This window comes from Ipomoea nil, unplaced genomic scaffold, assembly GCF_001879475.1.
Source record: "Ipomoea nil cultivar Tokyo-kokei standard unplaced genomic scaffold, Asagao_1.1 scaffold1149, whole genome shotgun sequence".
In the NCBI taxonomy this organism is placed as follows: Eukaryota; Viridiplantae; Streptophyta; class Magnoliopsida; order Solanales; family Convolvulaceae; genus Ipomoea; species Ipomoea nil.
The window spans coordinates 5647-28024 of record NW_017617577.1 but is presented as its reverse complement, the minus strand read 5'-3'; the positions used below and the strand labels follow the sequence as shown (position 1 = coordinate 28024).

At 43.0% G+C, this 22378-nt stretch overlaps 1 long non-coding RNA gene across 1 annotated transcript; it reads right to left on the bottom strand.

The window, feature by feature from the left end:
- Positions 1-2497: 2497 nt before the first annotated feature.
- On the bottom strand, positions 2498-21305 carry LOC109183652. The gene is made up of 4 exons (XR_002054587.1): positions 21295-21305; positions 20427-20428; positions 15299-15311; positions 2498-2767 (listed from the first exon to the last, which is right to left on the bottom strand). It is a non-coding gene; the product is annotated as an uncharacterized LOC109183652 (long non-coding RNA).
- Between the last annotated feature and the right edge of the window lie 1073 nt (positions 21306-22378).

Below are 22378 nucleotides of genomic sequence, written 5' to 3'. Positions count from 1 at the left end.
ATCAATCAAACTGCAAATGCTATAGCCCTCCACAAATCTTTGGAGGCCACTAAGATTAATAGATTCACTTCCCCATTGCTCGTCAAGAGAAGCAATGTCATTTAAGTCCCCCATAACAATCCAAGGATTCTGTAACGAACTCCCAAAGTTCTTGCAGTTTTCCCAGAACCTACACTTGGCCAAAAGGTTAGGACGCACATAACTAAAGGTAATAAAGACATCCCCCGACCTATTCTTCACTTTAGTGTGAATGGACTGGGAAGTGTGACTCACCACCTCAAGGTCAATATGACCTTGTTTCCAAAACAACAGAAGGCCACCAGCGAACCCAAGCGGATTAACAATAAATTGATTATTGAAACCTAAAGAGTAGGTGGAATTAATCATTTTATCCGCTTTGTGGGACCGAATCTCAAAGAGGCAAAAAACATCTGCCTTAGTCTTAGTCAGGAGCTCTTTGACGTGCTTTCGAACCCGATTGTTGACAATGCCCCTACAATTCCACGAGATGATCTTCATTTAGAAGGTTCGGAGGGCAGGGAAGTTTGGCAACCGCCTTCCCCGAGCGTGAGCCCCAAGTTGGAATTGGCATCCACTAAGGGAGCCGAACCCGCCACAAAGTCAGCTTCCGAGGTGAAAGAACTACCACAATGAAAAGACTTCGGCAAACCACCAAGATTGGACCACGACTCAGGACCCCAATCATAAGGAACCCTCACAGTTCCAAAGCCTCTACCCCACCTCCCCTCCCATTACCACGGCTGGCGAGTTGAGTTCTCCCACGTCCCCTGGATTTACCGTTAGGGAACTGTTGAGAGCTCGAACTACTAGGTACCACAGAATTAGAGATGGCAGGATTCTGGATGATGGTAAACCGGTGAGGCTGGGGAGGGGTGTAAGGTGAGGAAGAAGACTTACCTTTGGAGCTTTTGCCCCATTCTCTTGTCTTCTTTACTGCCGGAGTGGGTTGAGCTTTGCTACCAACTATCTCTTCCAGTCCAGCTAAAGAGCCGAATTGGTTCCCCTTCCCCCGAGTGGCATTTTTGTTCTGCTTGTTATGCCGATTGTTGTTTGCCAGGGCCTTGTCAGCGTTTTTCCATAAGGGCTATCTTTAGCTGGGGTAGGCGAGTAAGAAACAGTAGTTCCAGAAGGTTGTTGTAGTGCAGGGGGTTTCTGTGCTGGTATCCTGCTGAGTTTCCCCTTCTTTCTCAGCAACAGGGGTTTCGTTTAGGTCTATGTCGGTTCTCACCGGATTCTTGGTGGGGGCAAGATTGTTCACTATGACCGATCATTCCACAGCCGAAGTAGATAACGTGGATACTTTCATACTCTACGAACTGGAGTTGGTCTTCAACCCAGATTTCCATCACCAATGGTTTGTCCAAGTCGACCTCAACTGCCGCCCTTGCATAACTCCCTTTAACAACCGAGATTGTGGTACGGTCTAGCCGTAGAGGCTTGCCAACACCCTCGAGGATGTTCTTGACCACATCGTCTCTGAAATATTCAGCCGCAAGTATTGGTAAGAGAACCCAAACCGCCATTTTCGAGATTTTTGCCGTAGCAGGATCAAATTTGGATTGCCATCTCTGTGTCACCAAATAGTTGTCGAAAATCTTCCATGGGCCATCAAGGAGAACGTGAAGATAGTCAGTCTTGTTGTCAAACCTGGCCACGAAGCAACCATATCCAATGTCTATCAACTCAACTCTTCCTTGGATGTTCCAAAGGTTTGGCAGTTTGTTGTTAAGGACGTTGAAGTTCACCGATTCCCCAAAGTATTTTACGTGCAAAGCCATCTTCCACTGCTGACAGAGCTCTCTGCGAAGTTCCTTGGAGATCCGGACCCTAAGTCTACCATCTGAAGCGGTTTGCATGTCGAACTCGACGTCGGGGTCTATCTCCGGATCTGTAAATGCCCACACTGTAGCATCCGATAAGCGAGGACCATCGCCGCCCAGAGGATGTGATGCGATTGCATCTGCGAAGGATCGTTTAGACTTCTTGCTAGCAAGTTGCGTAGGTTTTGCGTCCACCAGGCTATCATTAGGCGGAAGGTTGAAAGCCTCTGCCGACGACGTCATGGGTTGCACCAGCCCCAAGCCGCCAGTAACGACTATAAGGAGGCGGGAAACTTTCTTAAAATAGGTGGTGCCACGAAGAAAAGGATCGCTCAAACGTTAGAGAGAATCGCCTCACCGCGTGCTATATAATCTAATTATCATGTATTCATGTCAAGTGTATAAAAAATTAATATATTTATATAATATAGTAAAAATAGTTTTAAACATAAAATGTCAAATTTTAAAATTATTTTAACATTAAAAAGAATTATTTAACAACATTAAAGAAAATAAATAACAAAAGAATATATAATTGTTTTTGTGACAATGAAACATGTAATCACTATCTGAGTGTGTGCAATTGGTAAGTCATGCTCTTATGTAATAACTTGCGAATTTTACATGCATGAGAGGTAAATCATACTAGAAAGACCCACAGCTATCTCTCGAGCACAGGTTGAGGTTCGGCCTCAATGGGAAAAGAAAATGGAGCACCTAACAACGCATCTTCACAGACCAAGAACTACGAGATCAACCCTTTCATTCTGGGGTGACGGAGGGATCGTACCATTCGAGCCGTTTTTTTCATGCTTTTCCCGGAGGTTTGGAGAAAGCTGCAATCAATAGGATTTCCCTAATCCTCCCTTCCCGAAAGGAAGAGCGTGAAATTCTTTTTTCTTTCTGCAGGGATCAGGAGATTGGATCTAGCCGTAAGAAGAATGCTTGGTATAAATAACTCACTTCTTCCCCTTTTGACCGAAGGATATTGATAGAAACAGTTAATTTTGAATAATAAATAGCAAAAAAGATATATAAAATTGGACTGAGTTAGTATTTAATATTTGGACTATATTTAAATATAATGTTGCATTAATTATTAATTCAATTCAATGTTGTGTTATCGTATAAGGAAACAAAAATGCTACATACTGTACAATTCAATTGGTTGGATATATAGCTACGACAAGTATTTTCGTGCTTAAAGCAACCTTTAGCGTATAAGGCAAACATTGGAAGCATCCTTAGCTTAAATCAAAATGATTGGCTATTTAGTAACTAAATCAAAAAAAGTTCTGTTGACTGTCAAAAATCTTGGTGGTCAAGCAATATAGTTGTGACTCTCTCATCCTCATAAATTTGAACCCTAAATACACATGATGTTTTGTTATACATGTACTTGATTAGTGTTGTAACGGACTTGATTAGTGATCATACTGCAGGCACAAAAATCTTTTTTTTTTTTTTTGTCTACTTAATCATCTCTCCCAAGATGATAAGATACCAAATTGGTCATAATAATTAATTAGGTCAAACTACCTACTAGGTCCTTGTACTGTAGGGTTTTGTTCATTTTAGTCATTGTACATTAATTTTGTTCAATTCAATCCCTGTACTTTAAAATTTAAAACAATTAAGGACAAAACATAACACCGTTTATTTTTTTCCGTTAAGTTTGCTCACGTGGCGTTCGATTTGCCATGTCAAATTTTGTGATATGGTATTGTCATGTCAACTTTTGTGGTGTGGCATAAAACAATATTATTTTTGGACAAAATCTGACATGGAAAATCGAACGCCATGTGGGCAAACTTAACGGAAAAAATAAACAGTGTTAAATTCTGTCCTTAATTGTTCTAAATTTTAAAGTACAAGAATTGGATTGAACAAAATTAAGGTACAGGGACTAAAATGAACAAAATGCTATAGTACAGGGACCTAGCAGGTACTTTAACCTAATTAATTAATATAGTTGATACATTGATGCGTAACCATCTTATCTAATCGATAACTTGAATTAGATAATCACATTATCCAATGAATTGAAGTTAATTGAAACTGATTAATTAGCTATAACTTTCTATCCATTCTTCCAAAAGGCTGAACCCCAACCCTAAGGGCCCCTCACACCCCGGCCCGCACGGGTTTAACTCAATAACTTCCTATCCATGCAACTACAAAAGGATGTATGTCAACCTACACATGTGATTTCATGGATGATGAAAGATCATATTATTTATATTCTTGCCTTATTCTTACTCAATATTTGTAGCACGCATTTACTATTGAATATTTTGACTAAATTCATTCTTACGAACACATTAGAGATAGGTCTAGATAAGCAAGTTAAACCTATTGCACCTTCTTTGTATATTAAAAGTCGTATTGGGATATTTTCTTAATTACATTATTGATTTATACTTAAAATTGATTTATACTTAAAATGGTCAATATTAAACTTTTAGAAAAGAAGTAATTAAATGTTAATTACCGGCTTAAAATCGTATATCTAGACATACATTTCTATCACTTGTTTATTATCCTATTTCAAGAAGTGTTACGTTTCAACAACGCGGTTTCAATAGCTCCTTCTCTAAATAAGGGACTTCTTCAAAAAGTGTTACAACAAGTATTATAATTACTTCTTCCTCGAATCCCACTGAGAACATGAATGGAGAAAAGTCTCGGGATGATGGAAGGTGTGGATTGGATTTTTTATGCGTGTATGAACACTGGAGTCTTACAATTGGTTGATTGCGTTGTTAGATAAAAATAGCTTAAAATGACATATTAAGTGGCTATTTGTGGTACAATTATTAGTGGGGTCCATTTCCGATTTAGGTCGGGTGAAAGTGGATTTGGGTTCTTCATAGTGAGACGAAGAGATTGATATATTGTACGCTCAAAACGGATAATGGGTGAATGAGATATTGATTCTCAAGGTAGACCTATTGAGTTGGAAAAATGAAGGGAAAAAGTGAAGCATTTATCCCACATTGGTTTGGAAAGTGGGTTTGCACCACTATTTATACAATAGCTCTTTTAAAACTTATTGAATTGTATGTATAGCATAGACGCTCTCTTTTGTGTGTAGGGGTGCAAATTAAGACAAAAACCACAAATGTTTGTTGTTCTCAGCTCCAAAACTCTCATTGTTTGGGTGCTCAAACAATTGAATCGTAGCATGTTTTATCCTTGGAAACCTAGCCTACAACGCTCTTACGGAACAGGCCGGGAATGGCATGGAATGGCATAGCATTCCGAGTAATAGGCATATTCCTTTGTTTGGTAACCATTTCTAGTATTCCTGGTAATAGCCTATTACCTCAAATAAGGTATTAGCTATTACTCCATGCCATAGCATTCCGAGTAATAGGCATATTCCTTTGTTTGGTAACCATTTCTAGTATTCCTGGTAATAGCCTATTACCTCAAATAAGGTATTAGCTATTACTAGGGCCCCCATGGTATTAGCCTATTACTGAACGCACGCTCAGGAATAGATTTTAGAATCTATTTTCTTTTTTACCCCTTTCTTTAACCTATTTTTTTTTATCTTATATATAAATTTATCCTATTTCACCACCGTCGTCGCCGCCACCATCACCGCCGCCACCACCACCACCACCACCACCACCACCACCATCGCCGCCGCCGCCGCCGCCCCCACCACCACCATCGCCACAACCGTCGCCGTCCCCACCACCACCGCCGCCCCCACCACTGTCATCGCCACCACCACCACTACCACTCCAGTACCACCACCGCCACCACCACCATCACCACCACCGCCACCACCATCGCCGCTGCCGGTCGCCACCACCACCACCGCCACCGGAACCACCACCCAACAGCACCACCACCACCACCACCGCCACAACCGTCGCCGCCCCCACCACCACTGCCACTACCATCACCGTCAATCGTCACTGTCACCACCACCACCGTCGCCCCCACCACTGTCACCGCCACCAGCACCACTACCACCCCACCGCCACCACTATCGCCACCACCACCACCACCGCCGCCGCCGCCACCACCACCATCGCCACCATCACATATTTTATAAGGGTATTTATGTCTTTTAAAACATATTTCATTTCTATTCCTTAAATCAACCAAACACTGTAATATAATTCCTAAAGTCTATTCCTTCCGCGAACCAAACAATATAATACAATTCCTATTCTATTCCTTTCATATTCCATTCCTTATGGAATAGCATTCCTATTACCTCAAAATTCATTCCGTGAACCAAACGTGCTGTTAGCACTTGTGGGAGGTTTTAAGGAAAGAGTGATTCGCTCGACTCGTGCTAACAACCTACACCAAACCCGAGCCATATCTCTTCACCCTATCCTTCCCAATTTTTTGTAAAATAATAATCCTTATTTTGTAGGATTATTATTTGGGTTTTACCAATGAAATATCCCACATGCGCGACTCCCCGAGCCATATCTCTTCACCCTTTCCTTCCCAAATTTTTCGTAAAATAATAATCCTTATTTTGTAGGATTATTATTTGGGTTTTACCAACGAAATATCCAACATGCGCGACTCGCAATTTATCTCTGCAGTAGTTCTAGGGACGCTGTCCTATGGGCTTAGGATTAGTTCGACAAAACTGAGATCACCTAAGTATAAAAATAAATAAATAAATAATAAATAATTTTATATTCAAGCTTAATCCTTAAGGCCCTCTCAAGTTTGAGTTTGATTAATTTCTTCTGAGTATTTTTAGTGAAAATATAATACTTTTATAATAGTCAATAAGTAGTGAAAATATAATACTTTTATAATAGTCAATAACTACTACATGTTTACTAAAAAGTATATATAATGTATTGCTTTTCGATAAACAAGTAATGTGTTCCAACGAATTGAAAACATATGTAATAAACCAGTGGCCGCCTTCTCCGATTGCAAAAGTTAGGCTCATTTGATGAGGGAGGGGTATGTTTAAAATTTTGCAATCACAACTCAATAGTTTGTGATTTATGATATGATATGTTAATACGATGCAAAATAAAACATTAAACTACTAACATATAAGTATTTAATCTTAACATGTATCATGTTATTAATGGGTTGACCTGTTAAAAACTCGTTAAAATTTGTGTCTTAAGGGATCAACTTGTTTAACCCGTTTAAACTTGATAAGTTATACACTAGGAGTATGACGACAAATTATATCGTGCACCGCGGTGCATAATCGATTATGCACCGCGCTTCAAAACGATGTCGTTTTGTTTAATGAAAATAAACGGCATCCGTTTCGCGCCATTTCGCACCCTTCCGCAAAAAATAACTCTGTTATTCAGTTTCATTTTGCATACACTACGGTTTCAGTTCAACACAACTACAGTTTCATTTCGATATAACTACAATCTCATTCAATATTTATAGACTCAAATATGTGAAAATGTTACTTAATTTATTTTATATACACTATAGTTTCATTAAAACACAACCACATGATCATTTCGATATAATTACAGCTTCATTGCACAATATACACTCAAATATGTGAAATGTTATTCAGTTTCATTTTATATACACTACAGTTTCATTTCACCACAACTACAGTATCATTTTGATATAACTGCAGTTTCATTTGATAATATAAAAATAATACGTAAGGCAGTGTCGGTTTAGATACACTGTAGTTTCAGTTGGTAATTAACACACATAAAAATGCGTGCTCCGTTAACAGTAACGGCGTGCCGTTTCTTAAAGAAACAGCATCGTTTTGACCGCGGTGCACGTTCACCGCGGTCCACGATATAACGACTGGAGTATGACACCCTAGCAAAAAAAGAAAAAAAAAAGGCATAATTCACACAGCAATTATACTGTGGACCGCGGTCCAAAAACGACGTCGTTTCTTTAAGTAAAGAAACGGTGCGCCGTTACAGTTAACGGAGCGCGCATGTTTGGTGTATTAATTACCAACTGAAACTACAGTGTATCTAAACTGACACTACAGTGTGTCAGTGTATCTAAACTAACACTGCCTCACGTATTATTTTTATATTATCAAATGAAACTGCAATTGAATTGAAATGAAACTGTAGTTGTGTTGAAATGAAACTGCAGTGTATATAAAATGAAACTGAATAACATTTCATAAATTTGTGTGTATATTGTGCAATGAAACTGTAGTTATATCGAAATGATAATGTAGTTGTGTTTTAATGAAACTATAGTGTATATAGAATAAAATTAAATAACAGTTTCACATATTTGAGTGTATAAATATCAAATGAAACTGTAGTTATATCGAAATGAAATTGTAGTTGTGTAGAAATGAAACTGCAGTGTATACAAAATGAAACTGATAAAAGAGTTACTTTTGGCGGAACGGTGCGGAACGACACGAAACTGGTGCCGTTTCTTTTCATTAAAAAAAATGACGTCGTTTAAAAGCTCGGTGCATAATCCTTTATGCACCGCGGTGCACGATATAATTTGCCATAGTTCACAATGTTGGGTTTTCCTATATAATAATATATATTATATATTATGGCCTTAATTATGTGGTGCAAGTTTATTAGTCTTATTAATTAGTTTGGTTGAATTGAATTACTAGAGTTTGTCTGTAATCAACCGTTATGCCTATATAAAGTGTATTGATGGGATACAAGATATACATACATTATATAACACCTTAAGTTATGGTACTTATACTACTCAGAATAATATCAATATACTATCTAAGATTCCGAGTCAAGTATGTGATAAACTGTTCAAAAGGCAAGGCAAAACAATTGAGAGGACATCAACTATGGCTGGAGATCAACACCGCTTCCGCTACTACGAAGTTAGGTTTCTCATAAATCTATATCTATATCTACATCTATATCTATATATATAATTAAAAGTAAAATCCCCCCCCCCCCCCCCCCCCCAAAAAAAAAAATTTAGGGGCGTTTTTGTAATATCATCCATTATTTATATATAGGTATTATATACAATTAATAATATTTAATATATATATATGGGAAGAAAAATATTATTATACTAAGAAATTTGGAATTTATGCATAGTGCATATATAAATTACATGGAATTTATAAAACTAATCAAATGTTAATGTTAATAATAATAATAATAACAAGAATTTTAAAGTTAGAATTATAAATTAAGTATTAGGGTAATAAATAATATATATATATATATATATATATATATATATATATATATATATATATATATATATGTGTGTGTGTGTGTGTATATATATACTAGTTTTTTACGCGCATTGCGCGATTGAGATAATGCCCAATATTTTTTTAAATAAGTACTCTAAAGTATATAAATGCAAGATTATATTGGAATTGTTCATGCATAGATACTTGAATGTTGAATTTGCGTGTTTAAATAGGTAATTCTAAGTTTACAAATGCAAGATAATATAGTCAAAATTGATTATAATTGTCAATAAAATAATTGTATAGGTATGGTTGAAACCAAATACGCGACATAAGGGAGAGCAAATAAAAATTAAGGCATAAAATATTAAATATATACTAATATTGAATAGCTAACTGCTGATCTCCAAACAAAGATATTGCAAGGTAGTTTCCCACTTCAATTTGTTGTGTGTAAATGATTTAAATACTTTTTTTTGTCAATAAATCCCCAAGGTAATTTTTTTTAATGCTACTGGCTCTATTACAAAGTAGTATCTGTTCCCGTAGTATCCCCAAGGTAGTTAATATGATTAGTTTAATTATATATGTATTTTTTAAACAATTATTATTATTATTATTATTATTATTATTATTATTATTATTAGAGAAAATTTCAATTTTGGTCCACTGACTATTGCACATATGTTAATTGCAACACTTGACTATCAAAAATGTAAATTTAGTACCTTGACTATGCAATTTTTATCAATTTTGATCACGCCGGCCAAATTACCGGCCAAATGTGACCGGAAAATTTTTAAGTCAACAATTAAACTTAAATGGGAGGGCAAAATTGACATTTCATGTTGCCTTCTTCCTTCACTCTTCTCGTACTGCCGATCCAAGAACACTGCCGCTTGTTCAGAAGTTTGCCGATAACCCGACGACGTGGTTCAATATATAAGTTCACGGAGTCGGTGATCAATATGGGGAAGATTGAAGTGCTGACTGGAAATGAGGGGCGAGATAAGTAGGAAACGTCGATTTGTTAACTCAATTTGGCATCACATTTCCTTCTTGTCGTCTTAATTTGTTTTTTTCTTTTTTAATTTTTTTTTCTTTTAGTGGCAGTTGGGTGTTTCACACCTATTCAATTTATGAAAGCAAATTTTCACCAAAAAAAATAAAAAATTATGAAAGCAAATTAGGTTTACACATATTGAGAATTTTGACGAATGAAGCAATGGTTGACGAAACAATCTTCCTAATCACTCCTATTCAAGCCAACCACGACCCCTACGACCACTCTTTCCCCGCCCATCTCCCCAACGGCGAAATCCTCTCTGTTTCTTGGCTTCCGACCTCGGGATTAATGCCACTGTTCCCCCGTTTCTCAACCCCGAATTGCCCAAAGACGAGCTCCTCATCGGCGTCTGGTTCGCTTCCTCCGGCTCCGGGTTCGGTAACCTCACCAGTGTTAAGACCATGGCCACTCCCATCATTAAACAGATCGACCAAATTCAGAATTCGTAGAAGGTGGGGTGGCTCACGACGGGAGAGGTGTGACTTTGGTCAAGTATAGTTTTCCCAAATTGGAGTGAACATGAAATGTCAATTTTGCCCTCCCATTTAAGTTTAATTGTTGACTTAAAAATTTTCCGGTCACATTTGGCCTGTAATTTGACCGGTGTGACCAAAATTGATAAAAATTGCATAGTCAAGGTACTAAATTTACATTTTTGATAGTCAAGTGTTGCAATTAACATAAGTACAATAGTCAGTGGACCAAAATTGAAATTTTCTCTTATTATTATTATTATTATTACTATTATTATTATTATTATTATTATTATTATTATTATTATTATTATTATTATTATTATTATTATTATTATTATTATGTATACCCTTAGGTCATTTTACATGGTAATCTAAACAGCTAATTTTTTCAAATATCTTTTTACCAACCGTTGATATAATTCGCTGGTCAAATCCGCTAATATAATCCGCTAACGCTAATCGCTAACTGCGAATTGTCAAACAAGGAAATTGCGAGGTAGTTCTCACATTTTGTTGTGAGATTTGAATACTCTCTTTGTCAACAAATCCCTCAAGTAGTTAATACGATTAAAAAAATATAACATTATTTTGTATTATAATTTTGATATTTAATTAAAAAATAGTGCACAAAAAAGATAATAGACAATGTAGTGAATATAATCAATTGATGAAAATTTGAATGTAAAGAATTTTTACATTGGAGAAATATAAAGACAATATAACTAATAAAATTATTTCTATTAATTAATATATTGATAATGAATAAATTTTTTTTAATAAAGACATTGTAGGGATAAGGTAGTAGCGAATATAATCAATTGATGAAATTGAATGTAAAGATCATTTGATTAAAAAATTTGACCGTCATTTTTTCTACCCATTATAGGCCTAACTCTCTTGGGCTCTTATTAGTATAGTAGATATGTATATGTATATGTGTATACATATATATATGTATATGTATATATGTATACATATATGTATATGTATATGTATACATATATATATGTGTATATATATGTATACATATACATATACATATATGTATACATATATACATATACATATATGTATATATATATATATATGTATATATATATATATATATATATATATATATATATATATATATATATATATATATATATATATATATATATATATGTATGTATACATATATATATGTATATGTATATGTATACATACAGGGCCGATCCAAACATTTTATAGGCCCGGGGCGAAATTTAAAAAATGGCCCCTATATACAGGCTTGGTCCTATTATTTTCGTAGGACTAGGGTGCGGCATAGCAACAAAAATGGACCTTATATTAAATTAATATATATTTTTATAACTAAATTCAATTAAATAAAGAAAAAATACTAATTTCAAATAACTTGAAATAAGATTCTCAAGTTTGTAACAATTTTACATACACATGAAAATAATTATAGATGCTTTCTAAATCCAAAATAATCAATAGCTGCATCAATACTTTTATAAATAAAGAATTATAATTTATAAAAGTGAATAAATAATTTAGAACCAAATGAACTTATAAACAATTACATTATTTTATAATAAATAATAAAGTAATTATTAATAAAAATGAACAAATTGCACTTTTGGTCCTGTGAGTATTAGGGTACTGACAATTTGAGTACGTGACTTTCAAAACTCCCAATTTAAACCTTTAACTATCCAATTTTTTGCACATTTTGTCCTCCGGGCCAAATTGCCGGCCAATTTTGGCCGGAAAAAGATTTAATGCTTCGAATTAATTTCTGATGAGGGTAAAAACGTCATTGAGTGAATGTATTTGGGGGGAAAACACCTTCCGGTCAGTTAGTCAACAACAGACATTATTTGGCGTGCCGATTTGAATGGTGAGCGAAGACAGCCAATGGCAAGTCGAGCTGTGGATAATTTAGGAATCCCAACCCATTGCTCGTAAAACCCAAAAACACCAAAAACACATCAAACAAATTATTCCACAGATCAAAGAGAGAGAAAATGATGAGACTTGTAATAATATTGGCGATTTTGTGTGGAACAAATTGCAGAGGTCATCAACAAAAGAGAAGCTGCTCTGCTTCTTGCGGTAACATTCAAGACATCCGTTATCCCTTCCGATTAACCGCCGGCGATCCAAACTCCTCCTGCGGCCTCTCCACCTACGAACTCACCTGCCAAAACAACCGCACCATCCTTAACCTCAACTCCAACAAATATTTCGTCCTCTCAATCACTTACACATGGGCGTTCTCAGCAAGCTGATCGCGATTGACCTCAGCTTCAACAAACTGCACGGCTCCTTGCCGAAATTCATGGCGTCGCTGCCGATGCTGTCGGCGCTGTCATTGGAGCATAACAAGTTCACCGGGATGAAGAAGAAGAAGAACGAAGAAGAAAGGGAGAATGAAGAAGAAGAGAGTGAAATGACAATTTTACCCTCGTCAAAAAACAATTTGAAGCATTAAATCTTTTTCCGGCCAAAATTGGCCGGCAATTTGGCTCGGAGGACCAAATGTGCCAAAAATTGCATAGTTAAAGGTTTAAATTGGGAGTTTTGAAAGTCACGTACTCAAATTGTCAGTACCCTAATACTCACAGGACCAAAAGTGCAATTTGTTCAATAAAAATTTATAAAACAAAACTTACAAATAAGAACATAGCATAAAATCTTAATTATCGGGAGTAATAAATCTTAATTTGGAATGGTCCTTTTTGCAAAACATGTTAATGGCGTTGGGTTTTGATGAAGAATGGGTGAAATTGTTGATGATGTGTGTGACCACTGTGTCTTATACTGTATTGGTTAATGGTTCACGGAGTGAGCAAATAATTCCGACTCGTGGTTTACGACAAGGTGATCCCCTATCGCCCTATTTATTTATTATTTGTGCTGAAGGGCTTTCACTATTATTACAACAGGCACAGGCGAGGGGAGAGATACATGGATGTAGAGTTGCTAGAGGGGCACCTTCTATTACCCACCTATTTTTTGCTGATGATAGCTTGCTTTTTTTTAAAGCAAATGCCCAAGAAGCAGGTGTGATTAAATGTTGTTTGGAAAAATATGAAGAAATGTCTGGCCAAGCTGTCAACTATCACAAATCGAATATTTGTTATAGTAAAAACACCAGAGACGAAACACGGGAAGAGGTTGCTGATATATTGGGTGTGGTGCAGGCACAGAATTTTGGAAAGTACTTAGGGCTTCCATCATTTGTGGGCAGGAATAGAAAAGCAGCCTTTTCTTATATTGAGGACAAGATAAGACAAAGGATTAGCTCATGGAATAAAAGACTATTATCACAGGCGGGGAAAGAGGTTTTATTGAAAAGTGTGGCTCAATCTATGCCTACCTTCTCAATGAGTGTCTTTTTGCTACCTACCACTCTATGTACTGCCATAGAGCGAACCATGAATCGATATTGGTGGAGGTCGAACAATGATCAAGGTATTCACTGGAAAGCATGGGATAAGTTATGTATCCCAAGGAAATATGGAGGATTGGGGTTTAAGGAGTTACGAGCATTTAACCTGGCTATGCTAGGAAAACAAGGGTGGCGATTCCTGACACAGCCACAGTCATTGGTTTCAAGAGTTTATAAAGCCAGGTATTATCCCACTAACTCTTTCTATGATGCATGCTTGGGAAATAACCCGAGTTTTTGTTGGAGAAGTATTTTGGCGGCACAGAAGTTGATTTGTGGGGGAGTTAGGAGGAGAATTGGAAATGGCCAGTCAACATTGATATGGGATCACCCTTGGTTGCATGATGAAAGTCAACCGAAAATATTAACAGAGAAACCACCCCAATTGGCACAGGCAAAAGTAATGGGCCTGATGGATCAACAGACGAGAACCTGGGATAAAGATATTTTAACAGATATTTTCATACCTGAGGATGTTGAGCGAATTTTGAAAATACCCGTGGCACCAGATTATGAAGATCTATGGTACTGGTATGGGGACCCAAAAGGCGAGTATTCTGTTAAAAATGGGTATAGAACAGTAGTTGGAGAATATACCCAACCTGTGGGAACATTTGATAAATGGCAGAAATTGTGGAAGCTTAAAATTCCCCCCAGGTGGAAAACATTTTTATGGAGAGCTCTGAATGATATTTTGCCCACTACAAAGAATCTACTTATAAAGAGGGTTGATATTGATCCGACATGTGCTATGTGTGGAATTGGACATTGGTAGGGAATATCCCGACCGACATAAGCTCCGCCACGACCGACTTGCCTTTGTTTTTCTCTTTTGATCCTTGCAGGTAGCAGGTCGGGCTTTTTTCATAGAGATCCCGGTCAGGAATGGCCGGAAGTTGCCCGAACGCTGGTGTCGACCACCGAGCGGTAGCCCTTCGACGAAAGAGCTGGCACAAGGACGCGAAAGGACGCGTGGCGGCTCTTCATGGCGACAGATAGGGCACCCGGGAGGATGACACGTGGTGGCTATGTGGAAGACATGCCGAGCAGCCGGAATCTTGTCCCCGGCACAGCGGCTATAAATGCCCACAGTAGCTACAGTGTAGAGGACTTTTGGACGATCGATAGGTTGCTGTTAGAGAATCCCGACCGCACTCAGTCGGTACTCAGAGCAACCAAGTAGATTGTACTTAGGGCCTTTACCTTGATCAATAAAGATTTTACTTGCTTTAATTGGTCTCGTGTTATTTTATATTGCTTACATATAATTAGCAGTACCATTTTGGCGCCGTCTGTGGGGATCGTACGAGAAACCAACGTCTTGACGAGCACCCGGTCTCTATACCAACATGTATCCGTGGGCACACAACAACTTTGCCGACGACCAGGCGGACGCGGCGAGCTCCTCCGACCACTATGCTACCCAACAGCAGGGTCAGACGATGGACCTCAACCTCAACCTCTCACCACCGCATCCGTCAAATACATACCCGGCCGCCCAGCAGCCGGTGAATTACATACAACCAGGATACCCAACACCCGGTCTGCCATACCAGCAGCAGCCCATGATGTATCCCGCCCAGTATCCGTACCCGGTCCCACCTCCGCCATATGGGTATTGGCCAGGACAACCGATGTGCTACACTTCCCCGGTTGGTTATCCACCATATACGCCTGCTTATACAGCTCCAGCCGCCGCCCCTCCAGTACAACCGACCGCACAAGTAGAGCCGCAGCGTCAGTCCACATCTCGGGCTCGACGCTCGGCTCATTCGCGGTTGGGGTCGGGGGGTGCTGATGCGATGGAGGCACCAGCTCAGGCCGTTCAAGCGGAGGACCCTGAAGAAGTTGCCCGAACGGTAGCTTTTGATCGTCTCCGACCAGAGATGCGCCAGCGTTTGGGACCCCAAGACCCGAATCGCGGGCAAGAGGACGTACAAATGCAGGAAGCTAGCCACGAGGCTTCATCCGGGTATAGCGGATCGAGATCTCACCGACGGCGACGCGCTCGGGATACAGCCCAAGCCGCTCAAGCCGCCGAGCTCAACGAAACCCGAGGATTGCTCTACAACCTCCAGGCTGAAGTCGCGCAGCTCAGGAGTGCGTATCCTACAGCACCCCCGGCCGACCGATCGACCCTACACCAGACGCCTTTCACAGCAGCGGTAATGGCTCAGCCTTACCCGCTCGACTTAAAGGTCTCGGGAGAGAAGAGTTACGACGGTCGGACAGATCCTGAGGCTCATGTGAATGATTTTTTCAGCAATATGATGCTGAAGGGCGTTTCAGACGCCGTGATGTGCAGGGCCTTCTACTCAACCCTCACCGGTCGGGCGGCAGAATGGTTCCGAACCCTGCAGCCGGGGTCAATCGACAAATTTGAGACCCTGGCGATCAAGTTTGTACGGAAGTTCATTACTTCCAAAGCGGTGAGGAAGTCCTATATGTACCTCGAAAAGGCCAAGCAGCTCGAAGGGGAAAGCTTGACCGACTTCCTCATCAAGTGGAAGGCAGCGGTCGGGGAGGTCGAGCCCATGGATGATGCGACTGCCACTCACATGCTTCACATCTCCCTCCGGGCGGGATATCTGTACCAGGATTTTATCCTTCACCCCCCGACCACCTATGAGGAGGCCCTCCGAAGGGTCACTGATTATGCCAACGCAGGTGAGGCGAATGCCGTCAAGCGCTCGCAGGAGGTCGGCTCTTCGTCCCGTAAACCGGCCAGCCGGGCGGAACATAGGTCGGGAGATGACAACCCCCGATCCCGCACCAGGCCTGGAGAATTTACGGCTTTGAACCGATCCGCAGCGGAGGCCATGCAATACGCCCAGTCCTGCAACCTCATCAAACTCCCCCATCCCGATCGAGACGGCCCTGACAAGAGTAAGCACTGTGCTTACCATCGATGCGCCGGGCATGACACCGAGGAGTGTACCCACTTGCGCCAATTATTGGAAGATTTGCTCAATTTGGGAAAATTGGACAAGTGTGTGGGAAAGAGAGAAGACAGCAAGAGAAATACCGATCGGAGGGATCACAGGCGATCTCATCACCGCTCTGATCGGTCGGGTCAGGACCGAAGAGACGATCGAAGGGACGATCGTCACGATGACCGACGGGACCTAGACCCTCCATCCGGTAGCCGCCCATCCGGCAAGCCCACCATCCATGTCATATTCGGCGGGCTGGAAGATGCATCTCGATCGAGGACGAATTGTCCAGTCGCGATCGTAGATTCTCGGGAAACTGGGAAGAGGCAGAAGATGGAACCCATAACCTTCACCCTTGAGGACCAACCTAGCAGCAGCGACCACGGCATGGAGGCGCTCGTGGTCACGATCGACGTTAAGGGGACAGACGTCCAAAGGGTTATGGTTGACACGGGCAGCAGTGTGAACGTCCTATACTTGGACGTGTTTGAGAAGCTTGGCCTTGACAGGAAGGAGCTGACTCCGGTCGGTGTACCACTGTTAGGATTTACCGGGGCTCTTATCTACCCCGAGGGAAAAATAACGCTCCCGGTCGAGATCGGCACACCTCCAAAGTCGATCCAAACGGAGCTGGAATTTGTTGTGGTCAACCTCCATTGCGTCCACAACATTATCTTGGGCCGACCCGCCATTATGAAGATCGGTGGGATAATTTCTATGCCCCACCTGTGCATGAAATTCCCCACCCCTAACGGGGTCGGCGCGGTCCGTGGCGATGTCCAATCCGCCCGGAAGTGTTACACCCGAGCGGTTAATCGACGTGATTCCGGTCCATCTTCCCGGGTGAACACTATAGCCAAAGAAGAGGCTAAGGAACGGAAGGAGCAGCCCGAGCCTTCCGAAGAGATAGAAGAAGTTCCCCTGTCCGAGGGCCGCCCTGACAGGAAGATTAAGATTGGCCGAGCCCTCACTCCCGCGCTCCGAGCGGAAGTTTTGGCCGTACTTCGGGAATACGCTGATATCTTTGCGTGGGGGCCCGAAGACATGCCCGGGATCGATCGGTCGGTCATCTGTCACAAGTTAGCCGTCGATCCCACAGCAAAGCCGGTCGTGCAGAAAACACGACACCTTTCCTCCGATCGCCGTGAGTTTGTCAGGGAGGAAGTCAAAAAGATGGCGGCAATCGAGCACATCCGTCCGGTGATTTATCCCGAGTGGGTGGCAAATATCGTTCTTGTCCCGAAGCCCCCAGCATGGAGGATGTGCATCGATTTCACGGACCTCAACAAAGCCTGTCCGCTCGACCCGTATCCTCTACCAAGCATTCACCAAATGGTCGACGAGACGGCCGGGGCCGAGTTAATGAGCTTCATGGATGCCTTCAAGGGGTACCATCAGATCATGATGCACCATGAAGACGAGAGCAAGACAGCCTTCGTGACCCCGGATGGGCTGTATTGTTACCGAGTGATGCCGTTCGGTCTGCGGAACGCAGGAGCCACCTACCAGAGGATGGTCAACATGCTCTTTGCTGATCTGCTGGGCCGAACGATGGAAGCTTACATCGACGATATGTTGGTCAAGAGTCGGGACCGATCCGACCACACTCGGGACCTTCGGGAGTGCTTCCAGATCATGAGGAAGTACCAGTTGCGGCTGAACCCGACCAAGTGTACATTCGCGGTTCAGACCGGTAAATTTCTCGGCTATATGATGACCAAGAGAGGAATCGAGCCTAACCCGGCCAAAGTAAAAGCGATTCTGGACATGCAGCCGCCTTCCACCGTTCGGGAAGTCCAGCAATTGACCGGTCGGTTGGCAGCCCTCAGCCGGTTCCTCTCCAAGCTAGCCGAGCGCGCTTTACCTTTCTTTAAGGTATTGCGAAAGGTTAACGGATTCGTCTGGGACGAAGAATGCCGAGTGGCTTTTGACGAGCTGAAGGAATATCTCATGTCACCAATCGTGCTCTCAAAGCCCGAGCTCGGAGAAGAGCTGGACGTGTATCTCGCCGTGTCCGATCGCGCAGTAAGCGCAGTGTTGTGCCGAACCGATCCGGAAGGGGTCCAGCGACCGGTGTATTATGTAAGCCACGCGCTACATGGTCCCGAGCTCCGGTACTCCCGGCTAGAGAAGATCGTCTACGCCTTGTACATTGCCGCGAAGAAGTTGGCTCCCTACTTCCAGGGTCGAGCAATTCGCGTGTTGACCGATCAGCCGATCGGTCCAGTCCTCCGAACTGCTTCATCATCAGGTCGCCTAGTCAAATGGGCGTTAATGTTGACCCAGTACGCGATCGAATACCGACCAAGACCGGCTATTAAAGGTCAAGCTCTTGCGGACTTCTTGGTTGAGTGCACCGCCCGGGATACCCGGCCTCCTGAGGTTGCGGATCCCGAGGCTGAGTGGTGGTCGTTGGCTACTGACGGGTCAAGTAGCAAAAAAGGAGCAGGGGGAGGAGTAGTAGTCACGAGCCCAGAAGGATTCAAAGTCTATTTTGCTCTCATGTATCAGTTCCACCCAACCAACAACGAAGCCGAGTATGAAGCATTTGTAAATGGCTTGCAATGCGCTTGGGACTTGGGGGCTGAATACATCCGAGCCCAAACAGATTCTGCGCTCGTGGTCGGGCAAGTTCTCGGGGACTATGAAGTCAATGGTGAGCGTTTGCAGTTGTACCGAGACCTTGCCATGGAAAAGCTCGCTCAGTTCCGGGGATATACCGTCCGACACATACCCCGGCTGGATAACGCCGATGCGGATATCTTATCCAAATTGGCCCAAGACGCCCCGGAACACATGTCGAAGATAGCTCGGATCTGGGTGATCCCCAAACACAGTATCCATCGCCTGCCGGTCAATCCAATCCAACCGGTGGAGGACAGCTGGATCACCGATCTGAAGGAATACCTCGAGCACGGTCGACTTCCAGACGACCCACAGCGTGCCCGAAAAGCCAAGCTGAGAGCCCCGAGGTTCCAAGTCTTGGATGGTCGTCTTTATCGGCGATCGTATGGAGGCCCTCTTATGCGTTGCTTGACCGCGTTCGAGGCCGAGTTAGTCATGAAGGAGCTGCACTCGGGAATCTGCTCCTCACATCAGGGAGGTCGATCCCTCGCCCGTCGTATCATGTTGATCGGGTACTATTGGCCGTCCCTCCAGCTAAACTGTGAAAAGTTAGCTCGGGAATGTGAGACGTGCCAACTGTACGCCCGGATGCCTGGACGATCGGCAACGTTCTACCAGCCAGTCACGACCGCGATTCCTTTCGCTAGGTGGGGGGTAGACATCTTGGGCCCCTTCCCTCAGCTCTCCGGTCGGAGAAAGTTCGTGATCGTCGCCATAGATTACTTCTCCAAGTGGATAGAAGCCGAGCCCTTAGCCACGATCACATCTCAGCAGTGTGCTCGCTTCCTTTGGCGCAATATCATTTCCCGTTTTAGCGCACCCGTGCATCTCATTAGCGACAACGGTCGCCAGTTTGTGAGCCAATACTTCCAGAATTTCTTGGCCACGATCGGGACGACTCACGTCCGGTCGTCGGTCGCTTACCCACAGGGAAATGGACAAGTGGAGAATGCTAACCGGACGATATTGGAAGGACTAAAAAAGAAGTTACACTCGGCCGGTCGTAGTTGGGCCGATGAGTTGCCATATGTCTTATGGACTTATCGGACGACCCCGAGGGAAGCTACTTTGGAGACCCCTTTCGCCCTGGTTTACGGAGCTGAGGCCCGACTTCCGATCGAGGCCTGGATTCCGACCGATCGAGAGAGAACCTATAATGCGGAAGAGAACGAACACGCGATGGCCGTGGACCTTGATGGGATCGAGGAAAAACGAGAGCTAGCCGCTCGGCGTATGGCCGAGTACCAAAAACGTGTCAAGAGTTCGAAAGACGTTCGGGTCAACCCTCGTTATTTTCAAGTCGGAGATTACGTTCTACGACGAAGGGAGGCCAGTCAGCCTTTAGAGGGTGGAAAGCTAGCTCAGAACTGGGAAGGGCCGTACATCATCAACGCTGTCATACGGCCGGGTACATACCGATTAGAGACAACAGCTGGTCGGCTAATCGAGGGGACTTGGAATTCCGAGCACCTCGTTCTTTTTAGGCATTAGCCTATTTTTTGTATTTTCTAAGACGAAGTGGGGGCTTGACCTGCGAGTTAGTCCCGGTCGTCATTTCTATGTAAATTTATGGTTGTAAAATTAATTCAACCGCCTGCGAGCGGGAAAGTTTAATGTATATACGATCGATGATTGCTCGACCGTTTGTATGCGGCGGCCCGATCGGTTATTTTCTTTCACCCTCGTTACATGCAGATCAATTCACCATTCAATCAATCGGGCGAAGTCTATCGACCGGTCAAAACGCGCTCCACATAGGCGGACACTCAAGTCACGCCGCTGATCGGGGAAGCCAGGAGCTCTCAGCATTATTCCCCGATCCGTCTAACTTCTGTCCACTATCGCACCCACTCGTGCCTCGAGCGCACAATAGTGTGGGGGCTGGGATAAGGAAGTATTTGCCGGCCCGTTGCTCGTTATATTCCGACCGTAGAGGCTTGCTCATTTTCAAGAATTTTTTCGACAAAGGCCCGGAGATCGGGCAAACCCGATTGGTTGGCCAGTTTTGACGTCGAAATATCGATCGCACGACCAGGCCATAAGGTCGTAAGGTCGGGCGTTGAGTGGATCGAGTACAGCAAGACCGGGTCTAGAGGCCAGGCGGTCGAGCAATTATGGTCGGTGTGTGCAGATTAAAAATAAAAGGAAACAGAGAACGAGCGATACAAGTGGACGAAAAATTAAATTGTTAATTGGCAAAAGGTGCCCGGTACAAATCGGGACCGGGCTCCCGATCAATGTTCCTTACAAAAAGAAGAGGAGACAGCCTAGCCTATTTTTTCGTCTCCTGAGCTCCAACAGCCGCCTCCTTCCCGCTTGAGGTGACCGCCGTTGGTGCCCCGGGTTCAGGCGTTTTGGCTTTTGGGGCGAAGGGAGAGGGACCGGGATCGGCTAGGTCTGGGGGCAATGCCGAGAGGACCAGCTGAAGATCTTCCCCGTCCAGAGCCTGCTCCAACCGGGAACGGACTCGTTCAAGCATCTTCCGTTTCCCGGCCGTAAAGCCCTAGCGACCGAACGAGACGATCAGCTCTTCCCCGATCTCTGTTCCCCGGGCTGCTGTGAGGAAGGCCGAGCCCAAGTCCTTGTCTTTGAAGGCTGCCCGCGCCAGCTCGCTCGGATTCTCGAGCTGAGCCTTCAGCTCCTTGGCTTCTCCGATCGCCCGGCTGGCGACCTTCTCGGCAAGAACCCGCTCCTCGTCGCCCTTCTTCAGGGCCTTCTGGGTCTTCTCCAGCTCGGCCTGGAGGTCCTTGATCTCCTTCAAGCGACGGGCGGCCGTCTTCTTGTGGTGATCAGCTTCCTCGGCCAGCATGGCTCGACCTTGTAGGAGCTGGGCGGCCCGGGAAATCTG